We start from the raw sequence: 12252 nt of genomic DNA on the forward strand, positions 1-12252 counted from the left end.
GCCTATACAGCAGAAAAGTAAAAATTCAAATAGCAGAGCTAATAAGAAAGTGAAACAAAATTGAATCCAGGTCTGTCTGAAAAGTGGGGTATATATGAAGAGAGAATGGGCATCCAAGATGGGATGAAAGATTGTAAAGAGGCTGAGGAAACATTGTTCCCTTTACATGACTATTGGAGAAAGATGGAGCTTCTATATATACAGCCACAGGATTTGCCAAACCAGAGAGATACAGTTATATATAGTTATATAGCTTGACAAAGGGTTTTTGAAAAGTTTGTGAATTTACTTATACCTTTAGAAGTTCTAAAAATGAATTTCCATTTAGGGAAGCATTTAACACAATGCCAATGTAGAAAAATATAAAATTACATGAAATTCTAACTCTACTGGAAAATCTGGGATTGGCCTAGAGCAAACACATTGGTATGCTAGCTTCCTCTCAATTAAGCCTGGTAAATGTGATTGACTGGGACTTTCTGCTTACAAAAGATTCTTTCCCCTTATTCAATTCAGTAAAGACATAGACATGGGTAGCACATGGGCGCAGTGATTAACAAGAGTGGTTGTCTCCAGAAATTAAACTCAGAAGCAGTAAAGAAAGAGAATATCTTAAAATTTTTGAACAAAATCCACCTTGAACATATCACACCTCTCTACTCTTGTCTATAATGATTTGCAAAAAACATATGCTTAATTCTAATTGCAATATGGATCCAGCATAAAAAGCCAAGATATCTTTCCAATGTATTGACCCAATAATAAAGATACTTAATAGACAGCTAAGAAGTAACCACAAATGGCTAAAATAAAGCATTCTTGAGAAAGAATGGTCCAGAGGACAGAGGAATAAGACCCCAAGAGGTGGACTGTTGATTAAATAGTAGGCTAAATTTGGACTTTATCCTAAAAGCAATGGCAAGTCACTGAGCAATTTTAAGAAACATGATGAGTTTTGACCATGGAGATCAAGGGTACCATGAGAGTACATGGTTAACATTTCTAAACCAAGTGAGGAAATCAGGGAAGGCCTCAGAGAGCAAGTGACATTGAGGTTGGGAACCAAAGGAAGAGAAGAGCTAATGGATGAAGAAGATGATGATAGTGTCCTAGGCAGAGAAAATGTAAGAATTGTACATTCAAGGAATTGAACGAAGTTCAAAAATGGCTGAAGCATGATTGAGGAGATGAGCGAGAGGGATGTGACGAGAGAAGTAAGCAGTGCACAGATCGTACTTCCTGCTGCCTTGGAAGTAGTTTTCAGAGTTCAGACAAAAAGAAAACAACAACAGCAAAACAAACAAACAAACAAACAAAAACCAAAAAACCCCAAAAAAACAGAAAACCTATGTTTAAAAGAAAGATGATTCTAGCTACAACCTGGGGAAGGGTTGAAAGCCTCTGGATGTGGTCCTTATGACAACAAATACATATTTCCATGGAATATCTCATCTCTGCATAAACTTACATAGCTGGGAAAATACTTTTTGCCCACTGATTTTTCTTGGTTGACAAAGTGGAACGTGGGATTAAAATAACAGGGATCTCTCAAAGCTTGCAAAGAAAGAAACAATATTGTCCGAAGATTTAATTGTATGATCCAGGCAAGCCAGATGAGAGCAGAGATGGAGAAAGTTACCTAAAATTAAAAGGCATCTGGCCAGAGTATGTATTTATCTAGATGCAAAAACCTATTTAAAAAGAGAACTGACTGTCCCTGAGACCACAGACAAAGGGAAATAACCAAATGCTGGTGGTGTGATTCTACATACTATCCAGGAGGGAAGAAATCTTGCCCAGTGGACGTTAAATAATATGGCACCATTGCAAAATCATTCCTATAGTGGAGACAAATGCTTCAGACCAATGATCTCAACCCTGATGACCAAGAGAATCACATGTTTTTTAAGAGAAAACAAATACAAATGCCTTGCCTTAATCTTGGTTCTGAAATGGGTCCCAAGCTTCTGAAAATTTCATAGACTCCAATAGTCCCAGAGACATAGCCAGAGTGGAGAACCACCACTGTGTCAGATAATCTTAGCCTGACATTGGAATAAATTTAATCTCTTTACACAGATTCTATGATCATGCTACAATCTTCTGCTTATAATTTGGTTTCACCTGCAAGTCTTCATAGAGGGAAAGAATGTGCTGATTCCTGCTACACAATTATTCCAGGGCAAATGATAACCACATTTTTTAAAAAAAAATTTGATCAACTGATATTGGCAATTTATATAACAATCTTGATATGTCCAGTTAATATAAATCTGACTTTGAGAAAATAATACTTCTCTCTGTGTAATGACAAATCAGGTTTCAGAGGCTGTAAGTCTCAAAGCTCAGATTCTGGACCATCTAACTTCACCAAGATAATGTCATCATTTGAAGCTTTGTAGGGGTTAGCTAGCAAGAGTTACTAACTGATTTTTATTAACCTTACACAAATGCTTTATTTCCCCCCAGAAATTATCAATCAACAATATTTTAAATTCAAGCACAAATGGTAGTGGTTTAGAAGTGAGAATTCAGGTACTGGGACATTGAACACATTCTTTAATGAGTCCTCTGGTTATACTTAAGCTATAAGCCCCACTTACCTTAAAAATATTATTTTCATCATCAAGGGAAAGTGTTCCCTGCAGTGTATTAAGCTGCTCTAGGGTGAGAGGGAAAATATTATAATTTAAATATGGAAATGAATGTAAAAGATGCATCATAAACTTCACAAATGCAGCAGCAGGTACTAAAAGAGGTCTTTATTTTATTAAAATATTAAATGACTATTCAATTGAGTAAGCTCAGCTTCAGTGGGTATTGTTCCGACTTTGTAACAGTAGTCACTACCCTTTTTCAAATGTAAATGGGGGTATCTTTTGTCATCAAGAAAAGTTGCAAGAAACAATGGAGAATGGAAGAAACATCATAAAAGCAAATGGAAGAAAGCACGGAGGTGGATAATTCAGCTGCAACATCCTTGAAAACATGCCAAAAATCTTTATCTACTGAGGGAGCTGCAGTGGGGAATGAGAAATCTCTTATCCCAGAAAGGAAAGCTTCTTGCTTTCCTGCAGAGCTGGCAATGGGCCAGAGGAGCCATCCAGAGGAAGAATAGAGTTTGCTAGAAGGAGGCCCGGGTGAAAGCAAAGAAACTTGTGAGTGAAAGGGAAGAAAACAATCGCTTGCTGTTTTCCACCACCTTCTAAGGAAGGACAGTGCTAGATGCAGGCTGGATACCTGCAGGTTCTTAGGACTTCCATAGGAGACACCCCCAGAAGATAAAAGAAAAGTTGACACCTCTGTAATGGCTCAGACAGCAAAAAGAAGCTTGACCTCTTAACATTCCAGCTATGTGTGCACCCTTACCACATAGTCCAGGTCTAAGCCTAAAAGAATGGTCACCCCACAACACCAATTTGTATGAGACCTCCATTTAACCTGATGTTAGAAATATAGAAATAAAGTAAGGGAGAGGACGCAGCATTTTCTTTTCCTCAAAATGCATCTCTCTGGGCTTGCAATATGGCTAGTGAATGAGTGGTCATGCACACAGATCTGGGAATTAGACAGCCCTGATTGTAAACACCAGGTCTGCTGCTTACTGGTTGTATGATCTTGTACACATTACTTAAGCTCTCTGGGTTTCCTTTGCCTCATCTATTAAAACAGAAAATAGTATCTTTTCCACTGGGTCGTTATAAAAGTTAAATAAGGTCCCTGATACAGGGTTTGGCATAGAGCATCCTAACCAAGAATGAAATGATAGTAGGGCAGGAGAATATTTTGAACTGTGATCCACTCTCTTCCCCACTCCACCTCCACCACTTCCACCTCAACTCCCCATTTCATTTATTCACATAGACTCTGTGACCCTTTCCTCAGCCCTGGCAGCTACAGTAAATTCCCCCTTTGCCTTAGAGAAGGTTGTAAGTATGGAACCAAGGAAGAAAGTAACTGATTGGCTCTCGAGTTTCAAGAACTGTGATCTAAGTGTTACTCAACAAAATATTTATAAGAATAAATGATTAAGTTTTATTTTCTTTTTCCACACCAAGTAAAGATTCCAGGACTGAGAAGAGAGGATGACTGTTGAGACAGACAGGATTCGAACAGAATAGGGAGAGACAGCTGAAGTTGACCAAAGTACCATTTGTTGTCAGCCCAAAGGAGTCACCAGCAGAGAACTGGCTCAGCGCCCACATATAGTTCCCTTTCTATTCCTGGACCCCTGTGCACCGCCTGACTTGAGCAGCTATATTAGCTTTCTTCTCATCAGCTAGTGAGGTCCACCCAATGACAGTAGACGACATGTCATCCAAAGATCGCCCAGTGATTGAAAGTAATCCCCATTTGTTCCCTCAAGACTTTGTTCCGAACTATCCAACCCACTCTGCAATTCCCCTCAGTGACCAGAACACTCATTGGTCCAGCCAACTTAGACGGGTGATAGTGGTTCAAATGGAAGTTCTTCATATCTAGCCAATATGTTATTTGGTGGAACCAAATGGAAAACTAGTACTGAACGAGGATAGTGTGGCACTCCTGCGCTTCCTATGTTATAACAAGTATTGTCATCTTAATTTATACCCATAAAATCCCCAGACAAATTCTGACCATCCTCTATTATGAATTTAATCTCAAGAAGCAAAATAAATCTACTCAGTATTATATGATTATAGGAAAAACCCACTAGCAAATAAATAAATAAATAAATAAATAAATAAATAAATAAATACATAGTATATCTTCTGACTCCTTGAGCCATACAGCTGGAAATAAAAAGGCCCATTTCCACAGCAGCAAAATAACCAATTACTGTCCTAAGCCATGCCTAAAATGTCAATGAGTCTTTAAAGGATCCTGAAACTGACCTTTGCCCCTCTACTTAGCAAGGGTCCTACAATGGCTTCTTCACAGTTCAAAGTGGCTGGAGAACTGTCCATAGATTAAGAAAGGAAAATCCACCCAGGCATGGTGGCTCACGCCTGTAATCCCAACACTTTAGGTGGCCCAGGTAGGCAGATCACCTGAGGTCAGGAGTTCAAAACTAGCCTGGCCAATATGGTGAAACCCTGTCTCTACTAAAAATACAAAAACTAGCTGGGCGTGGTGGCATGCACCTGTAGTCCCAGCTACTTGGGAGGCTGAGGCATGAGAATCGCTTAAACCCAGGAGGCAGAGGTTGCAGTGAGCCGAGATCATGCCACTGCACTACAGCCTGGATGACAGAGCAAGAACCTGTTTCAAAAAAAAAAAAAAAGACAAGGGGAAAATCCATTATCACTAAATCAGCTTTAAAAAGTTATGCAGAGCCAAGTGCAGTGGCTCACACCTGTAATCTCAGCACTTTGGGAGGCTGAGGTGACCAGATCACCTGAGGTCAGGAGTTTTAGACCAGCTCAGCCAACATGGCAAAACCCCATCTCTACTAAAATTACAAAAATTAGCTGGGCTTGGTGGCACACCACTGTAATCCCAGCTACTTGGGAGGCTGAGGCATGAGAATCACTTAAACTCAGGAGGCAGAATTTGCAGTGAGCCGAGATCATGCCACTTCACTCCAGCCTGGGCAACAGAGCCAGACCTTGTCAAAAAGAAAAAGGCAAAAGAAGAGGGTCAAGGAGGGCTCAAGATTTTTCTATGGGGAAATGGAAAATAATTTTCAAAATTTCCAACTTGCCCCTGATAATTCAGGTAGACTGTGATGCTCCTGGGTTTTGCTACACGTGAAACACTGGACATATGAACAAGCCAGAAAGAGCAAGTAGATATTCAGTGAAACAAAGCAAATGATAAGGTGTGAGTTTTCCGTGCAGAATGTGCTCTAAGAATAATGTTGGGTAAAGAAAGCATTTGTGGAGAATGCCTGTGAGATAAAAAATTACCAAGCAGTTTGGCTTGACTTCTATCTTCCTTCCCTTGATGGGCATTATGAAGAGAGTCCACAGGGCAAATTTTGGAACAGGATGTATCTGAAGCCTTCCTAAATGAACTCCAGTATTTATGACACTAATATAGTACAGAAAGTGTTGAAACTCTGTAACACATTGTACATTAAAATCTTGACCCTCCTCTTTCCTTAACCAGTATCATACTGTACCACTGTATCTTTCCCCCACTTTTTCTTCACTCTGTTTTCAACTGATTGTAAAAGGAATTTGAGCTACATTTTAGGGAAAATAAGAATGCCAATAACCGGTAGAGTGTGAGCATCTTAAAGCCAGTAGCCAGGTCTGTCTTTTTCACTGCTCTAACCATAGCAGTGTCTAGTTCATAGTCAGTCTCTATTCATTTATTCACTCATTCATTCATTCATTCATTCATTCATTCATCAGTCACTGCAAGTATTTATGGGGTACCAACAAAACACAAGATACTGTTCGAAGAGATTAATACACAACAGGGAACAAAGTAGATGATGTCCCTGCCTTCACAGGGCTTGCAGTCTGATAGAGTGATTCAAACAATAAGCAAAGATATAAAATGTCAATCAACGATAAATACTTTAGAAGCAAATAAAGCAGAATACCATTCTAGGAAATGCCAAGGGGTGCAGGGTAAGAGGAGAGGACAGACAGTGGGGATGAGGTGCATTTGAGGTAGTCAAAGAAGACTTCTCTGACAAAGTGACCTTTAACCAAAAATCTGAGAGAGTAAGAAAATGAGACATGTAGTTGTCAGAAGCAAGTCTCCGGCAGGCTAAGAAAAGAACTCATAGGTACTGAAGAGGGACATGATTAAAGAATTGTAAGACAGTCAGTGTGGTTGGAACAAAATGAGCGATGGTGAGAGTGGAAGGAGATATAGTCAGATAAGTAGTGGGAGACTTGAGGAGGAGGAAAATAATGCAGAGCCTCACAGATCCTATAAGAACCAAGCTGTAAGTCCTGTAAGAGTGCCAGTTTTGTGCCAATTGAGGTTGGAAGTCCCTGGAGAGTTTGAATAGAGGAGAAACTTGACCTGACTTCTGTTCAGAAATGATCTCTCCGAGTGCTGTAGACATACTACTGAAAATGGGCCAGGGTGGGAGCAGGTAGGCTGATGGAGAGCTGATGAAATAATTCAGGTGAAAGCTAATGGCTGGTGCGGTGGCTCATGCTTGCAATCCTAGCACGAAAGGCTGAGGTAGGTGGATCACTTGAGGCCTGGAGTTTGAGACCAGCCTGGGCAATATGGTGAAACCCCAACTCTACTAAAAATAAAAAAATATCCAGGCATGGTGATACACACTTGTAACCCCAGCTACCTGGGAGGCTGAGGCAGGAGAATTGCTCGAACTCGGGAAGCAGAGGTTGCAGTGAGCTGAGATCATGCCACTGCACTCCAGCCTGGGTGATAGAGTGAGACTCTGTCTCAAAAAAAAAAAAGAAAGAAAGAAAGAAAGAAAGAAAGAAAGAAAGAAAGAAAGAAAGAAAGAAAGAAAGAAAGAAAGAAAGAGAAACTGAGAAAAAGAAGGAAAGGTAATGATAGCATGGACCAAGTGAGTATGGGGGTAGAAAGTTGTTGGTTCAAAGATAGAGGGCTGTTAGGATTTGTTGACGGATTGGAAATGGGGTGTGAGAGGAAGAGAGGAGCCAGGATGACACCAAGGCACTTGGTGGTCAGCAACTGATAAAAATAAATAAATAAAAATTAAGCCTAGAATTCCCTCAAAGGAAAAAATGAGCTAGAAAACAACAAAGCTCAAAATTGTCTGCTTAGTAGTACATATGCCTATTTTATTTTTTTAACAAATACCATACCTAGGGCGCTTTTGCTGATGCAGTGTTTCTCTTTGCATTGTGTGGATATCCATTGTCTTTTTAAAAATTTACAGTTCTAAGGAAAGTCCTTGTTAAATTGAAATGCCTCACTTTAAAAAATACTCTTCTATAATTTGTTTACCTGTTAAGGATTAGATGTTCTTAAAAAGCTGATCTGAAAGACAATCAGATTTCTTTCCATTAAGGTAGAAGAGGAAAATCAATATTATTTTTTCCCATGTCAAGTGGAGGGGAGATTCATATAATAATCATAATTTCCATATTCTTTCCATTCATTCCCAGTGGGTGCTTTATATTTGTTTTTTTTTTTCAATTGTTTTTCCTTGAAAAACCATTCCTTTCTCTTGTCCTGCTTCATCTCATACTCGAGTGAAGGCAATTGATATCGAACCCTATTTCCCTTCTTAGGTGTGTGGTACACAAAGAAAATTCAATACACAGTTGATCTCAGCAAACAGACCAATTAGAGGATGATAACTTGCTTTCAAAATAGTTCTTTGCTTTTCAAAAGGAGGTCCCAATAGGATTTCTTTAAATAGTTTTCATCTTCTGGACATTGGTAGTACAATAAATTGTTGAGAACTTGATTCAGCATATAGTAAATACTTAAGAAATATCTATTCTTGTAGATGATCATAATTTCCTTGATACCATAAGTATTTGTGTATTTATCTGTCCCTCTCCTAGAGTCAGGATACAAATGGATTTTATTGCTTGTGCCTATTCAGATTGATTGGAAACTGCTGCTCAGAGCATTGAGTTTAAAAAGATTTTGAGACTGAATCTAGGTTAACACAAAAAGATCACCAGGATCGATTGGAAATGTCTGATGTGGGAGCAAGAAGGGAGCATGCCTGCACGTGTGCTTTCCAACTGTACTAGCAGTAAATATCTTCAGGGAATGATATCTTTGAGTCACTCAGCGTATAGCACAACGTATGGCATGTGTGGACACAGTGTATATTCATTGAGTTCAATTAAATAAAAGGATAATGACTTTCAAGACTATTTTCAATAAAGCAAATGGCTTCCTTATACATATCTGGTACTTTTGTCACCCAATTAACACACTTATTTAGTATCTACCAGTCAGAAGAAGTCCTTCTATAAATGCATTGTCAAATTCCCTCCCTCTCTCCTTAAAGGGATCAAAGTGTATACACACACACACACACACACACACACACACACACACACACCTCATTCATAAACCCATGTTAACAGAGATTTCAGTTTTGCCTTGGTTTACCTGTAAGATTTGGGTGCCTCTTGGATTCTGCCTACAGTTATCTACAGATCTGGCCTAGAAGTTGTATAAATACCATGTGACACCTCTGCCTTCAGTCTCCTAAGTTAAGGGATAAGTATTCACAGTTCTTTAACTAAACTACATCATAATCACTGAAGAAATGTATAAGCCAAAGGCTTCCTAACTATAAATAAAATGGTCACAAGATTAGGAGAATTTTCACTAACTATAATAATAATAATGCACTTAAGGTCATAACAGGAAGCTCCCTGTCTTGAGTGACATGGCTAAGCAACGCATAAAACTCTGGCACAAGGTCAATAACCACATGGGAAATCTTTCAAGGGGCACGTTGCCTGCTTTGTGTGACCACTTGAATGCTTCCCCAACTTCACCCAAATATACTGCTATGGAGCTGGGTTGCTTAGAGGGGCTTCTGTGAGTCTGTAAATATGCCAAAATTCTAAGCAAAATTTGGAAAGTGCATATGTTTTTTAGAAAAGAGATTCTAGAAGTCCAAAAATAGTTAAGAAGACCTCCTACAGGAACTTTACTTTCTAATTCATGACCATACCTTTTCTCCTTTCCTTTCCTTTCCTCCATGTCCCATTTTTATTTATTTTAGCTCCAGATATAATTTATGAAATTGCTAGTTTTTTCCAAGATATACACTATCCAGGTCAAGAAGGAGCAAAGTAAGAGGGTCACATTGGTATAGCAAGTTTTGTAACACCTGTACTTGGCCAAAGGAAGTACTCAGTAAACATTTGGTGATGGAAGGGATGAGCCATCTATTTAAAACAGCAGGGTCGGCCGGGCGCGGTGGCTCACGCCTGTAATCCCAGCACTTTGGGAGGCTGAGACGGGTGGATCACGAGGTCAGGAGATCGAGACCATCCAGGCCACACGGTGAAACCCCGTCTCTACTAAAAATACAAAAAAAAAAAGAAATTAGCCGGGCGTAGTGGCGGGCTCCTGTAGTCCCAGCTACTCGGCTGGCTGAGGCAGAAGAATGGCAAGAACCCAGGAGGCGGAGCTTGCAGTGAGCCAAGATCGCGCCACTGCACTCCAGCCTGGGCTACTGAGTGAGACTCTGTCTCAAAAACAAAAAACAAAAAACAAAAAACAAAAAAACAGCAGGGTCATTCAGCTGTTAAGCAAACCTCAGGTTTTGGTTTGATTTGCTGTCATTGTATTCACAACCTGGCTTTTTAAAGAGCTACAGATGAAGGAAGAAACTCATTTTAATTCTGAATTTAAATATTACAATAGATAGTAATTAGTACAGACATCAAAGGAGTGGAAAAAATCTCATCATTATGAGGAAAAGGATGTTATTATTATAACCAAAGTAAAATTATTAGATGCAAACCTATTACAGCAGCTTCTAATAAAATAAAGCCCAGTAAAATGGGTTAAATTACCTCCCTAATATTAAACAAATAATTTTACAGAGCTTTATAGCTGTAACTGGGTATGAGGGTAAGTCGTGGCACATTAGTGCTTCTGTTACTGCATTCCATGACAAAGACAGAAAATAAACAAATAAATGTCATTGTGATCCCACAAGTATTTATGGAGCTGCCTCACTTTCTAATACCTTTCACACATGTTCTCATTCCTTTGTTAGACTGAAAGTTATATCAAGTCAGGTTGGGGATGTTTGAGTCTCCAGTGTACAACTCATTAGAATCTATATTTATTCTACTGACTAGATAACACGTGTGGCCCTTGAAAACTTTTAGAACCAAGATGGTGTATCTACGAGAAAGAGTATTTGAATTTTTATCTCATTTCATTCTCCTCCTATAAACACTGAGATCATTCACTATGATAGAGTTTTCATATCATTCGAAGTAACTGTCTTCAGCACTGGAGAACAAGTTATAAGGTCCTAAAATAGTTTGGAGATAGTATCCAGGAACAGCCTTTCTTCCAAGGGAATTACCTGAAATTATACAATGCCTTAACTGTTAAAAATTATTGAACCTCAGCAAAAGTACATAACCCTTTAGAAGAAAGAACAAAACAGCTTACAAATGAGGTGACATCTCTGTTTAAAGGCCAAGGAGAGCAGTGCAAAATAATGTGGGATGGGAAGCGAAGCTTACCTTATTCGATTGAAGAGTTCAGGGGAACTCAAAGTTGTCAGAATGCAATTATCCCTGCTGAAATTTGGTCAGGCCAACATCTGACACTTCCAAGGAATGCCGAAGGCCTCTTTAATGAACATGAGGCTTCCAGATTGGATTTCACCTCAATTCAAGGCATAAAACCTGCACTCTGAGAATATAGAGTTCAGAGATGTTAATTAGTTCACTACTGTCAGGTTCACAATTGCCCCCCTAGAGATCAATAGATCTAATGCCTTCATTTCACAGAAGGAAACTGAGATCTAGAAAACATCATGCAATAAAGAAATGAGTTAGTAACTTTGCTTTTGTGCACCCTTTTGTGTTCCTAAATCCACAGGTTCCTCAATTCAACTCAATTCAACAACTATTTATTGGTTCCTGGTTTGCAACATGCCCCTTGCTGGAGTCTTGGTACAGAGATGAAGGATACCTGGTTTCTGCTTTCTGATAGTTGTTACTCTGGGTGGAGGGATTGATACGGACATGAGTAATTTTTCAGAAGGCAGAATGTACAATGAGCTAAAGAACACTTACAGGGCCATGGGAATATGCCAGAGGGAAAGAGTCCCTCTCTGGAGGAATCTGGGAGAGATCCCTGGGGAAGGTCTGTCTTTCTGTGTTTCCAGAACCCCACCTTAGATTCCTTCTGAGTTTGTCGTCTTGGTCAGGGTCTCTGCTCTGCCATTTCTCAGACCTAAATCTTAGTCAAAATTTAAGATAGATCTGAAATTCATTCTTTTAAAATTGCTGAATTTTGGCTTGGCAGTAGGGATGGATCCAGGTTTCGTGAGAGCTGAAGTATGTATAATTTGGGGGGACCCTCTTTAAGAAAACAATACACTGTTACAGATACAACTGTAGGTCCGAACACAAATCTTGCAAATATTTATTTAGAATAAGAAAAGAGACCAAATGTGATGGCTCACACCTGTAATCCCAACACTTTGGGAGGCCTAGGCGGGAGGATCACTCAAGCCTAGGAGTTCAAGATTAGCCTATGCAACATGGTGAGACCCCCATCTCTACAAAAAAATAAAATAAAAATAAAAAATAAATTAGCCAGGTGTGGTGGTGTGTTCCAGTAGACCCAGATACTTGGGAG

Source organism: Rhinopithecus bieti, unplaced genomic scaffold (assembly GCF_001698545.2).
Source record: "Rhinopithecus bieti isolate Rb0 unplaced genomic scaffold, ASM169854v2 scaffold_48854, whole genome shotgun sequence".
NCBI lineage: Eukaryota > Metazoa > Chordata > Mammalia > Primates > Cercopithecidae > Rhinopithecus > Rhinopithecus bieti.